We start from the raw sequence: 17,099 nt of genomic DNA, 5'->3' as shown, positions 1-17,099 counted from the left end.
AGGAGCCATTGAAAGCTCATTGCACCTGTAGAAACCAATAGAACCACGCTAAAGCAGTATTAAACCCATAATCAAAAGAAAATGTAAGCAGGGCCTTCTGATTCCTCTAGTATTGAATTATATGGTAACTGTACTGTCTGCCCTAATGTAAAGCGCTGCGCAAACTGTTGGTGCTATATAAATCCCGTATAATAATAATAATAAAATAATATCACAATTCTTATGCCGCGTACACACGACCGGACTTTACGGCATACTTGGTTCGGCGGACCAGAGTCCGTCGGACAATTCGATCGTGTGTGGGCTCCAGCAGACTTTTTTTCCCCAAAAGTTTAACGGACCTAGAAATGAAACATGTTTCAAATCTTTTCGACGGACTCGAGTCCGGTCGAAAAGTCTGCTCGTCTGTATGCTAGTCTGACGGACAAAAACCAATGTTAGGGCAGCTATTGGCTACTGGCTATGAACTTCCTTGTTTTAGTCTGGTCGTACATCATCACGTACGAATCCGTCGGACTTTGGTTGATCGTGTGTAGGAAAGTCCGTTCATTTGGAAAGTACGTCCGTCGAAGTCCGCAGGACAAAGTCTGCCGTCAAGTCCGCTCGTGTGTACGCGGCATTAGATGTGAGTCTGCATAACAAGGGTACCACAGATGTCTCCAAACCTGTACCTCATTCCCACATGTACCTCCCCCACTTATAACTAAGAACAAATGACGAATGACACCGATCTGGAGTAAAGTTGGCCAGGTTGGCCATTTATTAACAAATAAACAAATATAAGATTCCTTAAAACAGAAACAATATACATAATCCATTACCCATGACGTAAAGTTTGTCGGTCTTGGGAGGCACCAAAGAACCCAAATCAGGTTATGTATCTGTGTTACTACTAAACGATCCCCAGCCACGCAACACCTGCTCGGGGACAAACACACTTCTCCGCAGATACATCACTGTTTATTACTTTCCAGTTAATCCACCATTAACTGGGATCCACCAGAGGATGCCATACCTTAGATGGGTCACACTAGGAACTGATCCAAAATTGTTAATGCCTCCAAAAACCCCAACCATCAAGACTTTAAGAACTGCAGTTAAACCAAGGCAATACATGGTGGGAGGGCAGGAGATTGCTTCCCATCCGTTGATCCCTAGGGGCTTGCCACTTTTTTGGATCTCCACCCTGCCTACATCCCCAGCAGCCCCACTTACTCTCTACAGGTGAGCCAATAACGGTAGGAGACCACCCCACCTAAAGGTATTTCAAACTTAACCCTATCCTTTCCTGTTTCCCCTGTCCCCCCTGTCATGTGGCCTTTCGCCTATTTTATTTTTGCTACGGGTCTATCTTTAGTTTTCTTTATTTATGCTTTTTTTTTTCATTTATTTTCACCTGGTTATCCTGCCAGTAAGTCGGTTGTTTTTCAACTTCCTATAGATCCTTTTCACACTGGGTTGGGTGCCGGCTTTAGTGGTAAAGCGGCGCTCTTTTTTTGTGGTGCCTTGTCACTGTTATAGCTGTTATATACAAACCACTTACCACCGACATGGGTGCTTACAATGCTCAGCTTTTTATTTATGTAATCTGCCTTTAACTTCCCTGGCGGTATGATTATGTCAGATTTTTGCGTCTCAAAGCGGTACAATTGTTTTATAGAAATTTGGCATTATATATTGTAGGCCTGTAATTCTTAGTAATAACACACTTAAATATGCCCAAACAAGAGTCTAGTAGACATCCTGGGTATGATAAAGTTTGAAACACGAAATCATAAATTATAATATATTAAAAAATTTATAAATAATTTAAAAAAATTATAATATAATAATATGTAGCGCTGGTAGATTTCTAATCTACTGCTGATAGGTTAATCTTGTGGGTTACTTGTTAGGTGAAGTTAGATTTGCCTCTGTTCCAGCTTGGCTGAGTTGCGTGTAGTTCCACACTGTGCCGGTGGGTGTCGTTGTCACCATGGGCTGGTGTTGGAAAGGCAACGTGTTGAAGCGTATGAGTGCTCCTCTGTCCCGGAGACAACTCGGTGGAGGTGGTCCTCCGAGTTGCATTCTGGGAGAGGGTATTTATGGGACAGACGCCATGTTTAGGGGTTCGTTTTCAGCCACCTGCTGGCCCTCCTGGTATGCGTTAGGAGTACCACCTCGTGGTCCTCCGTTCCGGAGGCCCACATCACTGCGGCGTGTGGGTGGGCCCGGAAGCCTGTCTGGGGCCTACCACAGCGGCAGAGGAATGGTCCGGGGCTGTCCATCCAGAGTGAAGAAGCTGGACAACCGAGAAGATCCCAGGGGAGGACCCGTCATGGAAGTGAAGAGTGCTGGTCTGGAGAGGGGCCTGGTGACGTATCCTGAAGTAATCTTACTGCATAGTACTGCCGGGTTTGCTTAAAGGTTCAAGTACTGTATCTGACATTCATCGTAAACCATTACATCCTGTGGCAGAGGATTGTACGGGTTTTGCTCCAAACAAGTCTGTGGCAGAGACTTTTGTTCGCGCTACGTACTGGCTGCTAGGCAAGTGAGACAGGCCTATCCAGGCGGGCAAATATTGAATTCCACAAGGGGAGTATATTCAGTTACAAGCGTTCAATTCCTAATGATGTACCAAAGAACACTAAGAAAAGGTATTTGAGCTTCCCTGCAACTTTCCTTCTGCCTCTTTCCTGCTACTTCCTTTATTACCTGTTCATTAAAGCATTGGAAAAGACACTCAAGTGTCTGGTGCCTACATTGTCCAGAGGTAAACTCAACGGAACCCTAGACCCGGTGCCGGTGAAATGGAGGTGGTGAAAGTGAAGGCAACAGCCCGTTTTTAAACCAGCAGCTCCACCGAGAGTTAGTGCTACAATAATAAAATTAATTTCCTCATTAATCACTATCGCTCAATTCTGTAAGTGTTCTAATTTACTAACGCTGTTTTCTAGCTGGTCTAAAACCACTTTTGACGTAAAGGGACACTTTTTGAATGCCATGATCAATCTCAAGTTTCCAGGCAGAAAGAACAGTATATATAAAAGTGCAGGCAGGGCATGGACCAAAGCACTAGGGACAAAAGGGATATGAAATGATTTGATACAGTAATGTAATCTTACAGATGTAGATCTGTATGTGTTATGTTTTTTGTACTTTTTGAATTTGCCGCCAGGCTCCGCCCCCCTGCATTGCTTCGCTCGCAGGGAATGGAGTCCAGCACACAGAGGCATCGGGCGGAGGACGGAGCCCGCAGACACAGCGGGGAGACATCACAGGATCCTGGGGACAAGGTAAGTAACCTGCACCAGGATCCTGAGATGCACTCCCAAGCTTGGGGTTACCGCTAATGGTACTGAAATTTAACCCCGAGCTAAACTTGGGATTACTGCCAGGGAGGTTAACCACTTCCTGCCCAGCCTATAACAAAATGACGGTCGGGCTGTGGTTCCATTATCCTGACTGGACGTCATATGACATCTTTCAGGATAACAGCCAGACTGGAGACACCCTGAGACAGGAAGTGTGTTACTGGCTGGATACCTGGGGGAAAACAATCCTATAATGAAAATAGGAAAATAGAGGACAAGGAATGCAGCCATCGCCTTTAAAGTGATTGTAAACTTCAATCGATTACTTGTACCTATCGGTAAGCTTATAATAAGGCTTGTGATAAATAGTACACCGGAGAAAATCTCCCTGATTAATAGCACTTGCTACTGTGTATACAACAAATTACAAATGGGTATTAAAGTGACAACATGAAAACAGATTAAAAAAAAGTGTAAATTCAAAAATTATTAATTACAAAATTTGTGACAAAATTTGAAGAAATATATATAGTCCATGTATTAGATGATATAAAATCTGCAATCCTATGCAGACAATTCTCCCAGGTATGCAGATAGCCTTAACTGCATATAGCCCGCAATATCCAATAATATACCAAATGTTACTTTCCAAAGGAAGCACAAATGGCAAACAATACTGAATACAGATCCCTACTCACCAGACATCATTGACTCTCTTTGCCTTACGACAAGAGAAGTCAAATCGGGCTTGTATGGTCTCCGTGACCGGGTGTAAAACACCAACCAGATCTCCTGTCCTCTCCGCAGTTCGGGGTAGGGTCTCTCAATTGGCAGGGTGGACCAGAAAGAAGAAGAAAAAATTACCCCTCATAGCGTAAAAAAGTTTTGAAAAGTACTTAAAAACCTTCAAGCTAAGTGACATCCATGGAAACAAAAAATTATCCCTTGTACAATAGCCGCATGTAGGGGTAAGCAATAAAATTGGCCTAGGGGTCAGCATGTGTTCCACCTAGGACTCAGCTACTCGCACCGTGCATCTCATCTTGACGCGTTTTGTCATCAATGTGACGTCATCAGAAGGGATGTTTTTATGTTTCCATGGATGTCACTTTGTTTGAAGGTTTTTAAATACATTTTGAAACTTTTTTACGCTATGAGGAGTTTTCTTTTCTTCTTCTTTCTGGTCCACTCTGCCAACTGAGAGACCCTATCCGTGTTATCCCGAACTGCTGGACAGAGAGGGCGGGAGTTCTGGTTGGGGTTTCACACCCGGTCAAGGAGAACATACAAGCCCGATTTGACTTCTCTTGTCGTAAATCAAAGAGAGTCAACGACGTCTGGTGATTAGGGATCTGTATTCAGTATTGTTTGCCATTTGTGCATCCCTTGGAAAGGAACATTCGGTATATTATTGGATATTGGGGGCTATATGCAGTTAAGGCTATGTGCCTGGGAGAATTTTCTACATAGGATTACAGATTTTATATCATCTATTACATGGACTATATATATATTTTTTTTTCAAATTTTGTCACAGTAATTAATGGTTTTTGAATTTACATTTTATTTTTTTATTTTTATTGTCTGTTTGTCACTTTAATACCCATTTGTAATTTGTAGCATACACAGTAGCAAGCACTGTTAATCACAGAGTTTCTCTCCGGTGTACTATTTATCACATTATAACCCACAGGTTTGTAACAGCAGCTGCTTTTTTACATATTATTGATTTGTAGATACAAAGTTGTGGTGCGGGTGTATATATATGCATTAGCATATAACCTTTATAATAAGGCTTACCTGTAGGTACTGTAAATGTCTCCTAAACGTGCACCGTTTAGGAGATATTTACTGTATATCCAGCCAATGACGGCATTGGCGCATGCGCTTTGAAGGAACGGCCACCCGGCTGTTCCTTCAGAATCCTGTGCCGTGGATGGCGTCACCCCCGAGCATGTGCGGGAGTGATGTCATCGTGGCTCTGGCCTGTCACATAGTCGGAGTCCGTGGACCCGGAATGAAGACAGGTGAAGATGGAAGTGGCCTCCAGCGTTGCAATGTCAACGAAGCGAAGGCTTTGTTTTCAGGGAAGTTTCATATAATTTGCTAGTATGCGATGCATACTAGCACATTATAGCTTTATCTCGCAGGTCAGAAAAAAAAAATCACCCAGCGGTTTACAACCGCTTTAAAATGGTTCTAAAGCCGTAAGCTTTTTTTTTACCTTACTGCATTCTATGCATTAAGGTGAAAAACCTTCTGTGCTACCGCTCAGGGGGTGGGGCCGAGTCCTGCTGTTGGCGTCAATGGATGCACCAGCGGGACTCAGGAGCGAGCACGCTCGGTTGCCCTCATGGAAAGCAGCTTTCCATGGAGGCACCTGCCAAAGAGGAGGGGCCCCCAGACCCTCCCCTTTTCTTACCTGAGCCCGTTCTGATCCAGCAGTCTGCATGGCAGCAGTGGCTGCCGCCGCTGTCTCCCTCCTCATTGGGAAGCTTGATAGCAGTGGGAGCCATTGGCTCCTGCTGAAGTCAATCAAATGCTGAGACACGGGATCGGGGGGCGGGGCCGTGTCCCGCTGTTTGTGTCAATGGATGCAGTTTGTGTCAGGAGCGAGCACGCCCCAGCGCCCTCATGGAAAGCAGCTGTCCATGGAGGCACCCGCCGAAGAGGTGGGGCCTGGAGCTCCGGCGGGGGACCCCAAAAGAAGAGCATCGGGACTGCTCTGTGCAAAAGCATTGAACAGAGCAGGTAAGTATAACATGTTTGTTATTTTTATTTAACCACTTCAGCCCCTGGAAGATTTTACCCCCTTCCTGACCAGAGCATTTTTTGCGATTCGGCACTGCGTCGCTTTAGCTGACAATTGTGCGGTCGTGCGACGTTGTACCCAAACAAAATTGACGTCCTTTTTTTCCCCACAAATAGAGATTTCTTTTGGTGGTATTTGATCACATCTGCGGTTTTTATTTTTTGCACTATAAACAAAAAAAGGGTGACAATTTTGAAAAAAAAGCAATATTTTTGACTTTTTGCTATAATAAATATCCCCCAAAAAAGATATAAAAAAACGAATTTCATTCTCAAGTTAAGGCTGATATGTATTCTTCTACATATTTTTGGTAAAAAAAAGCGTATATTGATTGGTTTGCGCAAAAGTTATAATGTCTACAAAATAGGGGATAGATTTATGGCATTTTTATTATTTTTTTTATTAGTAATAGCGGCAATCTGCGTCGTTCTGCGATTTTTATTGTAACTGCGACATTATGGCGGACACATCAGACACTTTTGACACTATTTTGGGACCATTGTCATTTATACAGCGATCAGAGCTATAAAAATGCACTAATTACTGTGTAAATGACACTGGCAGGGAAGGGGTTAAACACTAGGGGGCGATCAAGGAGTTAAGTGTGTCCTAGGGAGTGATACTAACTGTGGGGGGGGGTGGGCTACCTAGGACATGACAGAGCTCACTGCACCCGATGACAGGAAGCATTAGATCCCTGCCATGTCTCTAGGCACAACGGGGAAATGCCTTGTTTACATAGGCATCACCACCGTTCTACCTCTCCACGCCGCAATCGCGGGCCGCCGGCGAACATCGAGTTCCCGGGACCCGCAGGCACGCCCGATAGGTGGCAAATTTAAAGGGGCGTACAGGTACGCCCATTTGCCTGCCTGTGCCATTCTGACGGCGTACATCTGTGCGCGGCGGTCGGCAAGCGGTTAAAGAAAAAAAAACAAACAAAGGTTTAGAGCGACTGGTTAGCTAAAATATATGAGATTTTTATTTTTGGGTTTAATACCGCTTTCATTTTACTTTTCCAATTAATATAAATGCATTTCCTCTAAATGGAAAAGTTCACCATTTTAACAAAAATGCCCTGATTTTTGCAGAAATGTCATTGAAGTGAAAGCAGTCCTAACTTGTGATGACACCACCTACTTCTAAAAGTAATGGATATGACTTTTTTTATATTTACAAAGAAAGATTAATGGTTTTGCTGACCAATGCCATTCATTTAGGCTGACAATATCGGTTTTACTGGGTAATCATGATGCTTTTAAAAGCATCCTTTAAATATTTAAAGCAACAGGCACCCCTAATTTATTCAAAGCAAGCTGTGACTTTACCAGGGATTGGTGACTGATGGTTCTGGATTGGATTGGATTGGTATTTGTGCTCAATGTGCCACTTAAGTTGTTTCAGTCCGTTTAAATGTATCCTTCACACTACATGACCTTCCTCACCTTCACAGTCCTTATCCCCCAGAGCATTGCCCATAATGAATAAGTTATTCAAATCAAATTAGAGCTCACTCAACCAGCCCTGTCTTCTCCTACAATGAGATTGTTTCACTGTTATATAAAGATCTTTAGAATTCTGAAAGAAAAAAAAGTCACATAAGCAAACCTTGAACTTAAATAAAGTGGATGAAAACCCAATTGCTAAGGTACCATATACGCTGTAACATTATTTTTACATTTATTTTCATAAATTCATCATTTAAAAAAACATACAAACACTTTCTCCTACTCCACCTCAATGCAGCAAAATCAATAATGGAAATCACCCCATCCATCTACCCTACAAGAGTGGCTCCTTTTAATTAATATGGTAACCAGTATGGAGAAATTGATTCATATAGGCCTGGATAATATACTTAAATACATGGACTAACTGGCAATTAATCCAATAAAACAATACCAAAAAAAAAAACCTCTACATTTGGCATGTACTTAAATCCCCAAAATGCAGGAAGTTGCCCAACCCTATGGACTTCTTTCCCCCACTTTCTCCTTTAGAGGTCCAGATTCTTCAATGGGAAGGCAAGAGATGCTGCCATGTGAGCCCTTCAGGCCTACAAGAGTGGCTCCTATGAATTAAAACAGTAGCCAGTATGGAGGAACTAATTCATAGACCATGCTATTATACCCAAAACTTAAATATGTGGACCAACTGGCACTTAATCCAATAAAAGAATACCTAAAAAACCCTGTACACTTGGCAAATGCGTATATCACCAAAATGCAGGAAGTTGCCTGACCCCACTGACTCCCTTCCCCCACTTCCTTCTTTAGAGGCCCAGGTGCTTCAATGGGAAGGCCAGAGATGCTGCCATGTGAGCCCTTCGGGCCTACAAGAGTGGCTCCTATGATTTAAAACAGTAGCTAGTATGGAGGAACTAATTCATAAACTTTGATACTACATCAAATACTTAAATATGTGGACCAGCTGGCACTTAATCCAATGAAAGAATACCTAAAAAACCCTCTACACTTGGCAGATACTTATATTTCCAAAATGCAGGAAGTTGCCTGACCCCACAGATTTCCTTCCCCTACTTCCTTCTTTAGAGGCCCAGATGCTTCAATGGGAAGGCCAGAGATGCTGCCATGTGAGCCCTTCAGGCCTACAAGAGTGGCTCCTTTGAATTAATAAGGTAACCAGTATGAAGGAACTAATTCATATGCCAGGATAACCTGTCCCAATACTTAAATATGTGAACCAGCTCTCACCTATTCCAATAAACTAATACCTAAAAAAAAAAACCCTACACCTGGCAGATACTTGTATCCCTAAAATACAGAAGGTTACCTGACCCTATGGACTTCCTTCTCCCTCTCCCTTCTTTAGAGGTCCAGTTGGTTCAATAGGAAGGCCAGAGATGGTGACAAGGGAGCCCTATTATGGCAATCTGCTGACCTATGCCAAGCCACTTACCATTCACTCTTTTTTCTTCCTTCCTACCCTTCTTCCAACCCTACTCCTTTTGCCCGGTCCCACCCCCCTCTACCACCCTTTAAAAAAAAAGGCTTCCCCCCAAGATGTGGCTGGGTCCCAGTGATTTAGCCTTTGATTTATAGGAACAGATACAGGAGGAGACCTATAGCATTACCTTCTGCTCCATGAATGCTACTGTTATCTGCCTGTTCTTCACTATCCTTCATAACCTCATTCCACTCCATCCTTTAGATCTCTGTCTAGTCAGAGCATGGCTGAACACCTGTAAAGCTGGCCTTACGCTAGAAGAATTTAATTTGAAAGAATTAGGAAAATTGTTTTCAGGACATTGGTTCCATTTTCTAATAGTTGATGAGGTCACATTTGACACATTTTGACATTTTTGTCATCTTGTCATAGGGGAGAAGGATAGAGGTTCTTTTCTTGAACGATCAAATTTCTAATTGTGAATGTGGTTTTCATTTGAGAAAAATTGTACTTATTGCAATGTGCATCCTGAAATTGAATATAGAATTCAAAACAATGACATGAATATCCCATGAAAAATGTAGGGCTTTTATACAACATTTTTTGAGTGCATAATAACACTATCAAATGCTCTGACAAATCATTTTTTTGCATTTCCATAAGAATGATCGAATGGATTTCTACTGGTGCTTTAGGCTTGTCTGATTTCCCTCTGTTGCTTACCCTGCCCTACTGCCCCCCCCCCCCCCCCCCAACACCGCCCCACCATAGAAATATTGTATCACCACCTTGAAGTTACTCGCTCTACTGAACACCTGCTAAGGACCAACTTCCCTGTCTGTACTTAGGTCAGCAGTTATAGCTAGCTGGCCTTTAGCAGCCCCCATTCCCTAAAGGCAAGCAGGTGTACTGGTACCCCCTGGTCTTAGAACATAATGCTGTAGTTCCTGGCGATTGAGTGAGGCAAGGAAGGGTACCTGTAGTCTCAAGGCTGGTCAGGCACTAAACAGCAGCTGGTGGAAAAATCCTGGGAGAGTCCAAGGCCAAGGCAGGTTGTGGGCAAGCATAATCTGTGCAAAAGTGCCAAAATTGGGGCAGGTATCAAACAAGTGTAATTCTGAGGTCAGAGCAGGGAGTGAGCAAGCAAAGTCTAGTAAACAATCTGAGGTCAAGTTCAGGCAGCAATCCAAAGCGTAATCTGGGTACAAGGCAGGGGTCAGTAACAAGGGACCGTGATAACAAATAGCACGGCAGGGTACAACGAGAAGGGAGCTGAGAAGCTAATGCTATCACAAGCCCAGCGCTTCAGGCTTGTGATATTCACATACTAGGACATGCCACGACCAGCCAATCAGGGAACCACCATGGCCAGATGAAGCGGCACTCAAGGTCCGAGCAGAAGCCACAGGACAACTCGATCTCTTAACAGACGGCTGTGCGAATGCTTGAGACATTGTACAGACTTTTTTTTTTTTTTAATAAACAGACCCTATAGACTTGCATTGTGAGGATGAGCATTAAAGCGCGACCAATATGCAGCACTGCAAATCAGGAATCAAAACTTAAATAAGTAATGAGCAAATATTTAATGTATGTTGTGCCCCATGAACATATATCATTAAAGATTAAACATAGAAACAAGGTTTTGATTACATAAACACCCCTTTGGTAAGATCTTAAAGAATTCCAGGTATGGGTATCTTACATGTAGCGCTGGTAGATTTTTATCTACCGCTGATAGGTAAATTTAGTGGGTCGATCATTATAGGAAGTTGGATTTGCCTCTGTTCCAGCTTGGCTGACGTTGCGTGTGGTTCCGCATTGTGCCGGTGGGTGTCGTTGTCACCATCGGCAGGTGTTGGAAAAGCAACGTGTTGAAGCGAATGAGTGCTCCTCTGTCCCGGAGACAACTCGGTGGAGGTGGTCCTCCGAGTTGCATTCTGGGAGAGGGTATTTATGGGACAGACGCCATGTTTTAGGGTTTTTTTTCAGCCACCTGCTGGCCCTCCTGGCCGACAGGTATGCACTAGGAATACCACCTCGTGGTCCTCCGTTCCGGAGGCCCGCATCGCTGCGGCGTGTGGGTGGGCCCAGAAGCCTGTCTGGGGCCTTCCACAGCAGCAGAGGAATGATCCTGAGCTGTCTATCCTGAGTGAAGAAGCTGGACAACCGAGGAGATCCCAGGGGAGGACCCATCATGGAAGGATCATGCAGAGTGCTGGTCTGGAAAGGGGCCTGGTGACTCGGTTGGAGGACGCATTCCGAAGTAATCTTACAGTATAGTACTGCCAGGTTGGCTTAAAGGTTCAAGTACTGTATCTGACATTCATCACAAACCAATACATCCTGTGGCAGAGGATCGTACGGGTTTTATTCCAGATAAGTCTGTGGCAGAGACTTTTGTTCGTGCCGCGTGCTGGCTGCTAGGCAAGTGAGATGATGTCTATCCAGGCGGGCAAAGATTAAATCCTACGAAAGGGGGACTATTCAATTACAAGTGTTCAATTGCAAAGAATGTTCTGAAGAAATACAACAGAAAGGTATTTGAGCTTCCCTGCAGCTTTCCTACTACCTCTTTCCTGCTACTTCCCTTGTTCGTTTTATTAAAGCATTGGAAAACCTACTCAAGTGTTTGGTGCTTATATCGTCCTGAGGTAAACTCAACGGAACCCTAGACCCGGTGCCGGTGAAACAGAGGTATCGAGAGTGAAGGTAACAAGCCCGCTTAAACCAGCAGCTCCACCGAGAGTTATTGCTACATACATATAGTTACATTGATCCAGCTCTAGACGTTCCTGGTAAAGGGCTGCACTGACTCTGGACTTGATAAAACACAGTGGACCAACACCAGCAGATGACATGGCTCCCCAAATCATCACTGAATGTGGAAACTTCACACTGGACCTCATGAAACTTGGATTCTGTGCCTCTCCACTCTTCCTCCAGACTCTGGGACCTTGATTTTCAAATGAAATCCAAAATATTCCACAGTCAGTGATGATTTGGGGAGCCATGTCATCTGCTGGTGTTGGTCTACTGTTTTTCATAAAGTCCAAAGTCAGCGCAGCCCTCTACCAGGAAATTGTAGAACAATTCATCCTTTCCTTCTCTGGCCAGCTTTATGGAGATGCTGATTTCATTTTCCAGCAGGACTTGGCACCTGCCCACACTGCCAAAAGTACCAATACCTGGTTTAATGATCATGGTATCACGGTGCTTGATTGGCCAGCAAACTCGCCTGACCTAAACCCCAGGAATCTGTGGAGTATTGTCAGGAGGAAGATAAGAGATACCAGACCCAACCATGCAGATGAGCTTAAGGCCGCTATCAAAGCAACCTGGTTTCCATAACACCTCAGCAGTGCAACAGGCTGATGCCCTCCATGCCACACCGCATTGATGCAATAATTCATGTAAAAGGAGCCCCGGCCAAGTATTGAGTGCATACTATACTGTACATGGACATACTTTTCAGTAAGCCAATATTTCAGTATTAAAAATCCTTTTTTTTTATAGGCCTTATGTAATATTCAGATTTTCTGAGATACTTACTGGTAATTTGGGGTTTTCACTAGCTGTAAGCCATAATTACCAAAATGAAAAGAAAGAAATGCTTGAACTATATCACGCTGTATGTAACGCATCTATATAAACTATACGTTTGAGTTTCACTTTTCAAATTGAATTACTGAAATACCGTATATACTCGAGTATAAGTCGAATTTTTCAGCACATTTTTTTTGTGCTGAAAGTGCCCCCCTCGACTTATACTATAAGTCAAGCACTTTTCTGCAGCAAAAAATTTCATTTTCCGAACCGAATTTGGGGCCCCATATCTCAGGGCCACTTGGTGCTAGAAACCCCAAATTTGGTATGCAAACCTAGTGGACCTGGTACCACAACATATCCAAAGCTGAAGTTCCTAGCCCTAAGTGGCCCCGAGATACGGGGCCCCAAAATCGGTTTGGAAAATGTCATTCTCTGCTGCAGAAAAGTGCTTGACATTTTCTGAACTGATGTTTGGGGCCCTGTATCTCGGGGCCACTTGGTGCTAGAAACCCCAGCTTTGGAAATTGTATGGTGATAGTTCCACTAGGTTTGCACACCACATTTGGGGTTCCTAGCACTAAGTGACCCCGAGATACGGGGCCCCAAATTCGGTCAACTGTGTCTATCTGCAGCAATGTCATTTCGGGACCCTTTGGGTTCAGAGACCCCAAATTTTGGCTGCAGCTAGGGGGCATCTAGGAACCCTTAACTACTGAGTTTGAAGTTCAGGGGACCTATGGCTGCAAATGGGCACAGTGATCCTGCAAATGGGCATTGTTGACCCTCTTTTCCACTTACAGTAGCTGTGCATTTCTCACCCTCGTCTTATACTCGGGTCAATAAGTTTTTCCCATTTTTTTTGTGGTAAATTAGGGCCTCGACTTATACTCGGAACGACTTATACTCGAGTATATACGGTAAATTAACTTTTTGATGATATTCAAATTCTCTGTGATGCACCCCTGTGTGTGTATATATATATATATATATATATATATAATATTAAATAGTATATTATATAATACAATATTTATTATAATTATATATATATATATATATATATATATATATATATATATATATATATATATATATATATATTTAATTAGTATATTATATAATACAATATTTATTATAATTAAATATGACGACCATAAACATTAATTAACATAACCCCATATAATATAACAATCTATTCCCATACTACATCTGTTTTTCAGGTTTTTTAATTCACATAAATCATTTATTAAAATTAAATCTTACACTGCATATTGTGGTTTCCTAACACACAAAAAAGTAATATCCCAAGTTAATAATTTCCCAAATTCAAAAGCACTGACTACGAAAAATGCAGATTCCTCTCTTCAATAATAACTCCAGCCATCTGGTCAGCTCCGCTCACTGACCTTTCCTGTTTGTTTACTGAGTTATTAATGAGATGGGCTAATTCAATATGCTACATGGACCATATGCTGTTTAGTAAGAGCTACAGTCTACCATCCAAATTCCATATCTACACTCTTACTAGATGGAAACCCAATCATTCACAACATAATCTTTAACATGTTCATGTCATTTCAGATCTCATCTCCAGTCTTTATAACCGATTGCCCTCTGGAAGATTTACCCCCATTCATAACCAGGCCATTTTATGCTTTTTGGCACTGTGTTACTTTAACTGACAATTGCGCAGTCATGCATCGCTGTACTCAGACGAAATAAAAAAAAAAAAAAAATCCCACAAATAGAGCTTTTTTTGGCGGTATTTGACCGGTATTTGTGCTATAAATAAAAAAAAGCCAGAAAATTTTGAAAAAAAAAAAACCAATATTGTTTACTTTCTGCTATAAAACATATCCAATAAAAAAGATAATTAAAAATCAAATGTCTTCATCAATTTAGGCCAATATGTATTCTGCTACATGTCTTTGGTATAAAAAATCCCAATGAGTGTATATCGATTGGTTTACGCAAACGTTATAGCCTCTACACACTATGGTATGCTGTATATACTGGAATTTTTATTCATTTATTTTGTTATGCTATTAATGACTGTGATCAGCAACTTATAGCGATGCTTCGATAGTATGGCAAGCCCTCTGACATTAACTGACACTTTGTAGGAACCATTGACACTAATACAGTGATCAGTGCTAAAAATATGCACAGTCACTGTACTAATGACATGGCTGGGAAGGGGTTAAACATCAGGGGCGTTCAAAGGGTTAAATGTGTGCTAACCAATTTTTTATGTGTGTACCGTGTGCTGCCTTTACTAAGGGATGTAAGGGTTTTTATTTCCTGCTTTGCAGGGAAACAAAAACCGCCACATCCCCACTGACATAACAGAGCTCTGTATTGTTTACCCTCCTATTTGTACCCACAACGAGCCCCCGTGGATCCCTCCCAACATCAGGTGGATGCGTTTAGCCACCACCATGCGGGGAGGATGGCACAGAGCGAACATCCGACCACATCATATCGCAACGTGGCCACGGCAATAATGTCATGTCTGGAGCGCCAGCGTCCTCTGCCGAGTCCTCCACCTGACACCGATGCTTATGTTGCTTTGGGCTTGCGTCCTGCCCTGTTTGTCTTGCCGGGCCCTCGTGGATCCCATGGCCACAGCTCCTGGAATAGACATTTCTAGCGGCAGCCAACAGAAAATGAGCATGCGATTTCTCTCTCAACAGATTTGTAAGTATGGGCCTCTTGGTGGCCCTTTAGTGTTTTGCACTAGTACAACATTCATTATCTATTATCTTTATTACATACCTAGAAGGGGTTGTAAAACCTTGAGGTTTTTCACCTTAATGTATTCTATGCATTAAGGTGAAAAACCTCCTGTGATACAGCAGCCCCCCAGGACCACCCCCCCTTTACTTACCTGAACCCGTTCTTTCCAGCGACGGGGATGAGCACACCAGCTCCAGCCGGTGTCTCGGGTCCTGATTGGATAGATTGATATCCAACCATTGGCTCCCACTGCTGTCAATCAAATCCAATGACGTGGGGGCCGGGCCGAGTCCTACTGTTTGTGTCAATGGACGCAGCAGCAGGACACGGGAGCGCGCCCGCACGAGTGCCCCCAGGGAAAGCACTTCTCTGTCTGGGCACTCGTGACGAGGAGGAGCCAGGAGCGCCGCTGGGGGACCATAGAAGAGGAGGAAGTATTGTTAAATCCGATTTAGGGGTCTCCAAACAAGACAGATGATGAGATAGTGAGTCCAGATCTTAAGACAAGATAAATAGGTGCTTTATTATATACACTGCAGTGGAGAGACACAACACACACCGATATTCAGCTCTACCAGGCCGAACGAAGAAGGAAGTGTCTCTGCCTTAAAAACATCAATTTTAACCATATATACTTTATGAATATGCATAAGCACTAGGCGTGTTATAGGTGTGATCGTATAGTTTAGTCCAATCAGCATTCATATCTTCTTAGTAGCAAGGGAACAGTTGAATGGGTGGTTACATCATGTGACTGACGAAAAAATAAAATTCAGCAGTATCTGGTCAGTTCAGACTGGTTTTGGTTCGAAAGCCTATATTGAGCAGCTTTCTGGGTTCTTATCAGTAGTTGTGTCATCACATCTCCAACAGTTTAGATTTCCTAGGAACTAAAACAAATCAAGCATAATATAAATTCTTAAAGCGACAGTCTCTATATACATCTATCTATCTATCTATCTATCTATCTATCTATCTATCTATCTATCTATATATAACTCAACATTATCTGACCCCTGTAATTCTACTCAGTATGACATGTTTGTTATTAAAAAAAAAACAAGACTTTACAATCCCTTTAAATTGTTTTATTTCATAGATATTGTGTTTGCATCAACGGTTGGTTGTTTACGAAACGCGTTGGTCTACTGAAATGCATTCTCATACCCACTATGGATTGTTTTATGGAATACTGTACCTGGCTATGAAAATTTAATATATTATGTATAAAACCACAAATCTGTTTGACAATATGGTAGCTGTCCATGTTGACATGTACCAATAAATCTGCATTTTATATTTCATTATTGGGTGTGTCACACCTCATTCAAAGTCCCAAAGGGGAAAATGTTGTAACTTTCTAAACAGCAAACAATGGCCTGGTGATGAAGGAGGGTAAATTCTTCTGGAGCTGAGGTGGTTAAAAATGAAGCCAAGCTTGTGCTTAAAAACTCTAGCGGCCTGTAAAAAAAATAGTCTGAGCACAAATTGTAATATATTATTAATTCAAATTGGTTGTTATATTTTTTTTAAACAGCCCAGCCATGCAATACAAGCCATCTCGGACCGAAAATAATAGGCAGCTCCCTTGCAGGAAAATGTGCTGTTTTATTAAAGATGTCATTCCTAGTGAGATGTCAGAACGGTTAAGGGCGGATATTTATAAAGATACTGCAGAGGGTCTCCTGGTTACAGAGTCAGTGAGACGTGATGGAAGCGAGAACATGTCCCGGCTCCTTAACCTTGATAGGTCAGTGCTCATCTTCTACGGGTGACCTCTGGGGTTTTCTAGAGCAAAT

The sequence above is a fragment of the Aquarana catesbeiana genome, linkage group LG01, assembly GCF_042186555.1.
Source record: "Aquarana catesbeiana isolate 2022-GZ linkage group LG01, ASM4218655v1, whole genome shotgun sequence".
NCBI lineage: Eukaryota > Metazoa > Chordata > Amphibia > Anura > Ranidae > Aquarana > Aquarana catesbeiana.
Note: the sequence above shows the minus strand (reverse complement) of the source record.